Source organism: Notamacropus eugenii, chromosome 3 (genome assembly GCF_028372415.1).
Source record: "Notamacropus eugenii isolate mMacEug1 chromosome 3, mMacEug1.pri_v2, whole genome shotgun sequence".
NCBI classification, from domain to species: Eukaryota; Metazoa; Chordata; class Mammalia; order Diprotodontia; family Macropodidae; genus Notamacropus; species Notamacropus eugenii.
In genome coordinates this window covers 40,134,506-40,144,996 of record NC_092874.1, presented here as the reverse complement: position 1 = coordinate 40,144,996, position 10,491 = coordinate 40,134,506, and the positions used below count along the sequence as shown (strand labels likewise).

General features: G+C 40.9%; 1 protein-coding gene across 2 annotated transcripts in view; it reads left to right on the top strand.

Moving 5' to 3' along the window:
• The window catches only part of CPNE4 (copine 4), a 433,799-nt gene that overhangs the window by 261,173 nt on the left and 162,135 nt on the right, over positions 1-10,491 (top strand). The window lies entirely within an intron of this gene.

Below are 10,491 nucleotides of genomic sequence, written 5' to 3'. Positions count from 1 at the left end.
GTAATGGGAAGCCAATCAACAGTTTTTCCCCTATTTTCCTAGCCTAGCAGTTGTGGATTAATGAAAGATACTAGCATCTAATGTATCATCCACTACTACTGCTGCTGCTGCTGCTGCTGCTGCTGCTGCTGCCACCACGGCCACCATGCCTACTTCCAGTAATAATAATAGGAATAGGAACAGAACCTGTGATTGCATGATCCTTGGAAGTCCAGGTGAAGAAAGTCTCTCCACTAATGTAGGTCAGCATCTTCTAAGTGTGACTTTATCATTTCAGAGGGTTATCTAGAGCATTCATGTCAAATTTAAATAGAAACAGAGGTCACTAAATCATGCTTAAGGATCCCGGTGGACTATATATTGACTTAGAAAACTATTAGTTAACATCATTATATACTTATCTTGTTAAATATTTCTCAATTACATTTTAACCTGGTCCAGGCCCACTTGGGAGTATTGCAGGTCATTGTAACAACTTGGTCCTAGAGCACTGACTTCGTCAAATAGCCAGTGTGTGTTGGAGGCCAGACTTGAACCCAGAACTGCATGACTTCAATGTTGATTCTTCTTAGTAAATGATTAATGGACACAGAAAGTGAAGATAACAGGTCTGCATATAACATCAAAAATTTCTTTCCATTTCTACTTCACCACAACATTTATTAAGTACCTATTCTGTGAAAGGTCCTGTCTGAGGTGTTAAGGTTAGAAAGAAAAAAAAATGACACTGTGTTTGACCTCTAGGAGTTTACATTTCTGTTGGAAACATCTAGCTAATATTCATCTTTCATACATTTTTATTGGAGCAATTATTCATAATTAAGAAAATAGACTAATTATGTTTATCCTTCCTTTCCCTTCAACTACTGCTACCATCCTAGTGATGTGCTTTTGTTGGCTTGTTAGAAGGAGAAATGAAAATGAAAATTGCACTAATTTAAAAAAAATCAGGAAGAAAAAAGAAGGAAAAGACCTAGACAATCCAAAAAGAAAACAATACACCATGAACAATTAATGAACTGTTCAGTAGTTGCCAAATGTTGACTTCTCACAGCAAATGTTGACAGGCTAGCAGATACTGACAAGAAACAGCAATTAATTCCAACATGTCTGACTCTACCTTTGACCAAATGCCAGAAATATCCACAGAAAGGATCTTTTTTCTGATAGTACAAATTGGCTTATTAGTGTGTAAAAGGAAAACTCAAAAAAAGACTGGGGAGTGTGAAAGGGAGGAAGGGGGAGACAAAGAATCCAAGAGAAGCATTTTCCTCTACTCTAATAAAGTCACTATCTTGTGACAGTCATAGGTTAATTGCCATGGAAAAGTCATTCTGCTTCGATGGTGAGGAAGTGAATTGAAAATCCATTGAGATTAATTTTCTGATTGCCAACTTATTTATGGTTTATGAGAGCCTGATGCTTAAGAGGAAAGAAATAATAGATAGATGAAAACTTCAGGTACTGGGAAGTTAACCATCACAAGACTGATTGAACAAATCAGTTGGATGATTAGACATCAGACCAAAGGTTTATTGAGATTAAGTGATGGAATAGCAATGACTTGTCACCAAAAAATTCTGCCTAGACTGACTAGTGGAGATCATCTGACCTTCTCCCCCTACCCGCTGTCTCCTACCTTAAATTTGTATAGGGTTTTACATTTTATGGAGTCAGCTTTACATTCTCCCATTCAAGCCTCACAAAATACCTTCTGAAGTAGATGGGGAAGTATGATTATCCCTATTTTACAGGTAAGGAAGCAGAGATCTGGAGGGATGGGGTGATTGATCAAAGGCATTTGAGAAAGTCAGCTATAAAACCCACTTTCTGAACTTAAGTTCAGGCTTCTTTGCACAACATCATGTTGATGCCAGTGAGAAGGAGAAAGCATGATCTAGAGAAAAGGGTAGTGATTTTTGAGTCCAAAGGGTTTGAATCTTGACTTTAAGGAAATCACTTCATTTCTCCGGACTTTATTTCTTTATTTAGGACAACTGGGTAGAGCAGTAGATAGAGTACAAGACCTCCCTCAGACACTTACTAGCTATGTGACCCTGGTCAAGTCACTTAATCTCAGTTTACCTCAGTTTCCTCATCTGTAAAATGGGCATAATAATAGCCTCTATCTCCCAGGGTGCTTGTGAGGATCAAATAATTATAAAGCACTTAGCACAGTGTTTGGCACATAGTAAGTGCTATATAAATGTCAGTTACCATTATTTTTATCTATAAAAATGAAAGGATTAGACTAAATGGCATCTAAGATCCTGTCCAACTCTAAACAGAAGCTGCTTTAAGGACATCATGAGATGTCCTGGATAATTTAGAATTGAAACACTTATTTGACCTGTCTTGTAATTGATCAAAAGAAAAAGAAAAAAAACTTCATCTTCTAAATTTGCAAATGCAATGAAATTCAGTAAGGACCTTTGGTACATGGGGAAACCTCTTCGTGATCCATGAGAAAAGCAATATGCAGGAAAACAAAGGAAGGAAAAACCCCACAAGCTGCAGACTCAGATAGACTAGCTGTAGGAAGGCAGCCTTCCTGTATTAGCCATTGAGTAGGGCCTCCTGCCTGTGGTTGGTCGATAAATTTTCACTGGGCAATTGATTGTGAATAGAAGGGAGGAAGATTTGTTCAGACAGCTTTGTGAATTGGACTGTTCCTGTGCCTTAAAGAAAATTCCATCATCTCTTCCTCTTCATTCTATCGCCCTTTGAGCTCCTGGTAATGGAAGCTCAGTGGGACTCTGTGTCTGGCCAGAGGCTGACATAGATTTCAGCAAAGTAAGGAGCAGTGAGAGGTGGGGAGTGGGAGGTGGGGTCTGGCAGAATTAGGTGATGTCAGATCCAGAGATAGTTTTTCAGAGTGATAAAAATGTTAGTGGATTTGTCTAATTGGTTTAATAATGAGGCAAAAAAGAGAACTTAGCATCCAGGTGCTCTGAGTGAGAGCTGTCTTCCTCTCCAAAGCAAATAGTCCCCAGAAGCATCCGTTAGCCCATTCATAAAACATTCGGTGATGACTAGAGGCTCTGGAAGGAAGCCAGTGACAGGCAAGGTTTTCCTGGGCTTCCTGTTAACAGATCATTAAGGCTCTGTCGAAGCTTTCATATCCTCTACAGCTAATGTTTATGGAACATCTCCAAGACTCCTGGCCTTTTTTGGGGGGAGGGGTTTCTGGGGTAAGATGGTTCAGCCATTTTCCTTGAAGATTTGGTTCTAACTGCCTAGAAAACTACCCACCTTCTATGCCCCCGTACAGAACATTTCCATGTGTGGTTCCCACTCAACAGTAGGTACTGAGATTTTTCAGAACAAATTTTGAAGATAAATGATGCCACTAACATGCTATTTGGCACTTCAGGTCAGTATAAGGTGGACATGGGTTCTGGGAACTGTTAGGGTAGAGAACAAGCCCCAGAAGGTACAGCCTTGCTAGTAAGACTGGAAATGTCGTCCCAGGGATAAGTGCCTATCTTTCGTAATGGAAGATGATATGGATATCACATTAGATAACATTGTTTGGTTCTCAAATCATCTTTACTTCCATTATCTCACCATGGTCCTGTAATGTAGGCGAGGTATCACCATTCAGTAAATAAAGGATATCATTTAGTGATTTCCCTTAAGAAGGAGGATGACATAGTGGGTGGAGCAATAGGAACTAGAGTTGGGAAGGCCTAGTTTCACAGGCCACCTTAAATACTTACAAGTTGTGGGACCCTGGGCAAGTCACTTAACATTTCTGAGCCCTGGTTTTCTCATCTGTTAATTGGGTGTGATGACAGCTTTGTGAATTGTTCCTGTGACTTAAAAGAAGCTACAGCATTTCCACCTCTCCATTCTATAGCCTTTGAGTTTCTGGTGATAGTTCAGTGATTAAATGAAATTGTAATATATGTGAAGCACATCATAGACCTCTAAGTACTACATAATGTGAGCTATTATTATCATCGTTACAGTTGTTAAGAAAAACTTCTCAATAGTTAGAGTTGTTCCTCAGTGAATTGGGCTACTTTGAGAGTTTGTGGCTTCCTCCGGTGAGCAGATGATTACTTGTTGAGTATGCTAAGGTAGGAATTCCTTTCATGTGTGAGTTGGATGGGGCAAGCTAGATGGTTGAGTGGATAGAGCACCAGGCCTGGAGTCAGGAAGACCTGAGTTCAAATCCAGCCTCACACCCTTACTAGCTGTGTGACTGAGCAAGTCACTTACCCTATTTGCCTCGACTTCCTCATCTGTAAAATGAACTGGAGAAGGAAATGGCAAACCACTCCAGTATTTTTCCCAAGAAAACCCCACATGGGATCATGAGAGTCAGACCTGACTAAAATGACCAACCTGAATGAGCTAGACTAGACAGCTGCTGAGGTCCTTTACAACTCTCACATTCTGTGATCACAGTGAATACTTAGTTCTCATCGTTCTTGATGGAGTTCAGAGTTGTTGCTATACAAGGTCTTCTTTTATATTTAATGTTCTGCATACTATGACAGACTTTTATCAAGCAACTGCCTTTTGTGATTGAATAAAAGCACTGCCCCATCATCATTTCATTCTCATCTCTTTGCTGATGATCACGACACGCTGATTACCCACAGTCATCGTGAATAAGGAATGAAGTCAGACAATGACCCATGACTCCAGTTCTAATGCTCTAAGTGGACCCCTGCTTCTTGCCGGGGTCTGTCAAGAGTTGACCCCTCAACATTAGTACACCAATAGCATGATTCACAATGGGAGTGGGGAGGGGAGGGATGCCCATAGCATTAATTCCTGAAACTATGCAGTCAAGGCCCCAGAGGATTAGGACAAAGGATCCATACTAACCATGCCCTCCTTCCAGCTTTGATAAGGGTGTAGATTAGCATGAGCTACTTTAAGTCAAGAGCTCTGAAAAAATATAGCAGAGTAAATAGAATGTAGTCTGAACTGCAAGCAACCAGAATGTTACCAAGACTCACAGTCACTGAGAAACAGAACTTAGAATAATGAGTTCAAGACTGTGTTGCTCATCTCTGTCTAATCTATAGCTTAGGATCAATGGGCTGAGGTATTATTATTATTGAAAAAAGCATTTATTAAGTACTCTGCTAAGTTCTGGGAATACAGACAGAAAATCCAAAGAACTCATTTCCAAATGGAAGCACCTATTGGAGGACTCTGTTTCAGGGATGATGGAAGGAACCATTGGTCCACAGGATGCAAAAGCAAAGCCAGTAGTGAGGCATTGTGTATGCTAGCTAACCAATAAAAGTAAATATGGAGCCCCTCCTCACCAAAAGCAGAGAGGAAATATATAATTCTTCTCTAACCCTCCTTCCCACTGAAGGCCAATTATGATTACTTGCACAGTAAACTGTAGGGTTACCATTAGTATATTTTGCATTTGGCTCTCCTCCAGCTGAAGTCAAACTTTTTTCCCCCGTCTCTTAATGGTAACTATGTCTTCTTGCTGTCATGGTTTTCCAAGGTCTTTTTCCTATCTCTTGAAGAGTAGTCCTTCCATTGGTAGCCAGGCCAGTCTACACTCATTCCAGATGACTCAGAATCTCCCTATCAGACTAGGGTTGAGGAGGGAACAGGCTTCAGAGTTTCTTTTCAGTCACCAGGTATGCTTTCCACATCCTTAGATCCAAGCCAGATTAGCCTTCTTCTAGTCCAATCCATAACTGGCAAAAAATTACCCCTGTCTACAACACACCCAACAAATGATCACCCTCCCTTTGCCTGAATCAGTCAACCACTTTTCATTTTACCTTAGTTTTACTGAATCTTACAACAGCTCTGTGAGGTGCCAGCATGACAGATGTCATTCTCCCATTTTACAGATGAGGAAGTGAAGGCCAACCGAGGTTAAATAATTTATCCACAGTCACATGGTCAAGAAGTATCAGAGATGGAATTCAAAACCAAGACTCACCAAGGCTTTCTACTATACCAGTCTGCCATTCGTAGGTGGAATGTCTCATATAAGAAAATCAGAAAAAGACCATTATCTCGTTAAGGACAATTACTATGACAGTATAATATTCCATCGAGGTGTTAACCCATTTGGAGCCTCTTCTCCAGATAATCTCCAGTGCTTGTTCTACAAAGCAGTTAAGGGAGCATTTCTGTGGAATTCTAAATGCTTCCTGTCTTCCTTCAAGATGCAGCCACTCTCAGTGAAGTTGTCCCTAATCCTCCCAACTGATAGTGTATTCACCCTCCTCTCATTTCCTAGATGGCATTACCTTGATCTTGCCTTTATTATTGCCTTTATTATCTTGATCTTGCCTTTATTACCCCTTCCCCACCCCAAGTATGGGGTTTCCTAAAATACTTAATGCAGATTTAAGCTCTTAAGACACACCTTGTATATCATACATGAGCTGAAACTATTGTGCTTCTTTGGGTTTTTTTTCCATAACCTCTCACCGTGGCACAGGATCTTGCACACAGTAGGTGCTTAGAAAGTGTTTACTGAATTGGATGAAGAAACAGAGGTCTGGTGCAGTTACATGACTTCACAAGCTACAATGGAAAAAGCCTTGGATTTGAAACCAGAGGACATGACTTCTAATCCCAGTTCATTTGCTTATTACCTTTCTTTTTGGAACAGGATTACTAATTTAGTCAATGAGGGGGAATGCTATGAATAGTTTTCCTATATTTTAGTTAACCTTTTGAAAAAGTATCTCTTCCTATTCTTGTGGAAAAGGTGGAGAGATACGGATTAGATGATAATCAGTTGGATTCAGAAAGGTTTGGATGGCTAGGATCAAAGAACAGTTTTTAATAGTTCCATATTAACATGGCAGGAGGTCTCCAGTGTGGTACCCCAGGACTATGTTCTTGGCCCCATGTTGTTTTATATTTTTATTGATGACACGAGCAAGGCAGAAATGATATGTCCATCAAATTTGCAGATAATAGATATCTCAGAATCCAAAAGAATTTAAACAAGCTAGGGGATTGGTTGAATGGAAATTCAATAAGGATAAGGGCAAAATCTTGTACTTGGATATAAAGAAATGACATCCATACATAGAAGATGGGGGAGAGTTAGACAGCAAGTTTTCTACAAAGGACCTAGGGGGTTTCAATGGTCTGCAAATTCAATACAAATCCGCATTTTGGTATGGCCACCAAAAAAGCTAATGCAATCTTGGGCTTGGGCCACTAGGTGGTGCCATACTGCACTGAAGATTCATCTTCCTGAGTTCAAATCCAGCCTCAGACACTTAATAGTTGTGATAACTATCATCAAGTATTTGGAGGGTTGTTGTGTGTAGGAGAGATTTTAACCTGTTCTGTATGGTTTTAGAGGAAAGAACCATGAGCAGTCGGGTATAAGTTGCCAAGAGGTTAAGGCATCATAATTAGAACTGCCTCAAAGTGGAATGGGTGGCCTTCAGAGTTGGTGGATTCCCTTCTTGGGGGCCTTAAAGCAGAGATTTTGTGACTATATATCAAAGTGAGGATCCCCGTCATGAATGGAGTGGATGGTCACTGGGGTTCCTGTTAAACTCTGTGATTCTCTGATTGAGGGATATGTGTGTGACCTTGGGAAAATCCTACCACCTCTGTGGGCCTCCATCACTTATCTGTTGTTCTTGAAGAGGACCATGACATATCAGGGAGGTGATTCCATGACTTGCAAGTGAATTGGATTTAAGTGAGGAAGGACTGTGCAAAGTCACCAGCCTCACTTTCTCCTCTGAAGTCATCTGGGCCCAGTGGCAGGATATTGATCAAGACAACTGGAGATGACCCTGGATGCATTGGGGGGCCTTGGCCTTTTCAAGCTAAGGTCTTTAACAAGTCTAAGTTTGACTGAGGCACCACCCAAGGCTAGGTAAGAAAGGTGGCAGAGTTGGAAGAGATGGCCAAGTAGGCCTTAAGTCTATGATCCTAAGTGAGAAACCTCTATTAAAGGGCTGATGTCTACATTAGGAACATGTTCAAATCTTTCACCTAACATACTATCTATGTGACTCTAGGCAAGTTATTTACTCTTTCAGTGCTGAAGGCAACTCTCTAAGATAAGGAAAGAGGAGGGAATAAGCATTTATATGGTATCTACTAAATGCCAGACACTGTGCTAAGTGCTTTACAAATATCTAATTTCATCTTCACAACAAACTCTAAGAGGCAGATACTGTTAGTGTCCTCATTTTACAGGTGAGTAAACTGAGGCAGACAGAGGTTAAGTGACTTGCCCAGGGTCACATAGCTAGGAAGAGATTGAAATTGGGATTTGAACTCTTGTCTTCCTGACTCTAGGCCCAGCACTCTATGCACTGTATGACCTAACTACCTCTAACAAAGGCTGCTACCTTTTGATCTGTGATGGACCTTTTTGATAGTCTAGGGGAACTTATGGGTCCCTTCTCTGAATGTTTTTAAATATGTAAAACAGAAAAATAATATGTATGCAATGTACATATGTTGTATACATGATATTATATAATGTGCATGATATTGTGCAGACTATGTAGAATATGTAATATTATAATTCCTATATATTCACAAATTCAGTGTTATCTCCATATCCCAATAAAGGCTTATTTCCCTAAAAGAGTCTGCCACACATGGTGGATGGGTAAGGGATCTGGCAAGCAGGGTTCAGAGTTCTTATTTTGGTTATCCCAAGGTAAGGGTTTCTCCTCAATCTTTTCAAACACCAGCTAGTAAAAAAGCCAAGGCTCTGCAGCCTGGGTGACCTTTCCAGAGGCTTCTTCAACCTTGTCACAGAGATGAGACAGTGAGAGCATCCTATCAATAAAAACTTCTGAGTGAAGTGCAAATTGCTTCAGGCTGGGCTCAAATTAGCCCCCTCCCTGCTGACAGTCTGGGTGCAGAAACTCAGAGTGACCTACCCAAAGACTCCCCACTCCTTCAGGCTTTGCCAGCTTAGTAGGCAAGGGGGAATTCCATGTGGCTTTTTTGAATTGCTTACTATTAATATTCCAATTTACAGCTAAGGGTAAAAAGAAAGCAGCTGCTCCAGACCTGAAAGATCCACTTCCTTTTTTTTTGCCTAGTTTTTGGTTCCAGGACCCCTGCCCACCCTGACCCCCAATTGATCCTTGAGTGGAGTAGGGGGGCTAATTGAGCCCAGTAGTTGGGGAACTATTATCCTTGACGCCAAGAAGTATCCGGGCCTCACCTGAGCCCAGCTGTGAAGTTCTTTAGAGGAAAGAAATTACTTGAAAATGGTTGAAAGGAAAGGAGGCAGATGGTTTTTCAGACTTAGTAGACACATTTTTTTCTAGCTGTGGGCATCAGGGATTATTCCTCCCCACCCACAAGTGCCTTGAATACTAGTGAAGACAACTGGTTGAAAACCCAAAATTGCCCTGAAAAAGTAGACTATGGTGAAAAGTGACCTGTGCTTGGAGTCAGCAGACACTTGAGCTGTACAAGTTCTTCCCTCTGCCTAGAATACCCTCCCTCCTCACTTTCCTTCCTTGGGAACCCTAACTGCCCTCAAGCTTTAGCTCAACTTCTACTCCCTCCAGCAGGCCCTTTCTGATCTCCCAGGTATTTGTGCTCTACTTGCCCCTTTTACAGAGGAAGAAACTGAGGCTGACAGAAGTTTAAGTTGTCTGCTCAGGATCACAGAGCTATCAAATGCCTGATGTCAAATCTAGCACTCAATCCACTATGCCATTTAAAAAATAGAAATGGAACCCTGTGGGCCTCAGGTTGACTTAGAAAACCACAAATTAATATCAGCTACATTTTATTGTATTTTTACTTAGTTGATTAAATATTTTCCTCTTACCAGGGGCAGCTCAGTAGCAGTGAATAGAATGCAGTCAGGAGGACCCAGGTTCAAATATGACCTCAGACACTTACTAGCTGTGTGATCCTGGGCAAGTCGCTTAACCTCCAAATCTCCTCAAAAAAATTACCCTTTAATCTGGTTCTGATGCATTCCAGGAATATAGAAACTCACAGATGTTTGCCACTTGGGGCTTGACCCCTCTGATGTAAGAACCATTCTTGGTTTTATTTTTCCATCTTAAAATACAGGTCATATTTGGAATATTCTTATTTCTTATTCAGTCATTTTGTTGTGTCCAATTCTTCGTGACACCATCTGGGATTTTCTTGGCAAAGATATTGCAGTAGTTTCCCATTTCCTTCTCTAGCTCATTTAACAGAGGAGGAAACTGAGGCAAACAGTGACTTGCCCAGGGTCACACAGCTAGAAAGTGTCTGAACTCAAGTCTTCCTGATTCCAGACCTGGTGCTCTATTCACTGTGCACCATGTAGTTGCCCTATTCTCCATATTTTTTAAATTTACATTTAAGATTTACAGTAACAATGATGGTGGTAATGATAGCCATTGTCTCTATTATTTTGATTCTCATGTGTGTGAGTTCATCCTTTGTTGCCAAAGAAGACCATGCCATCAGACATGACTTGCACTTGACTTTGTTTTGAGTGAGGGAGGGCTGTGCAGGTCATCAGCCTCACCTCTCCTCCAC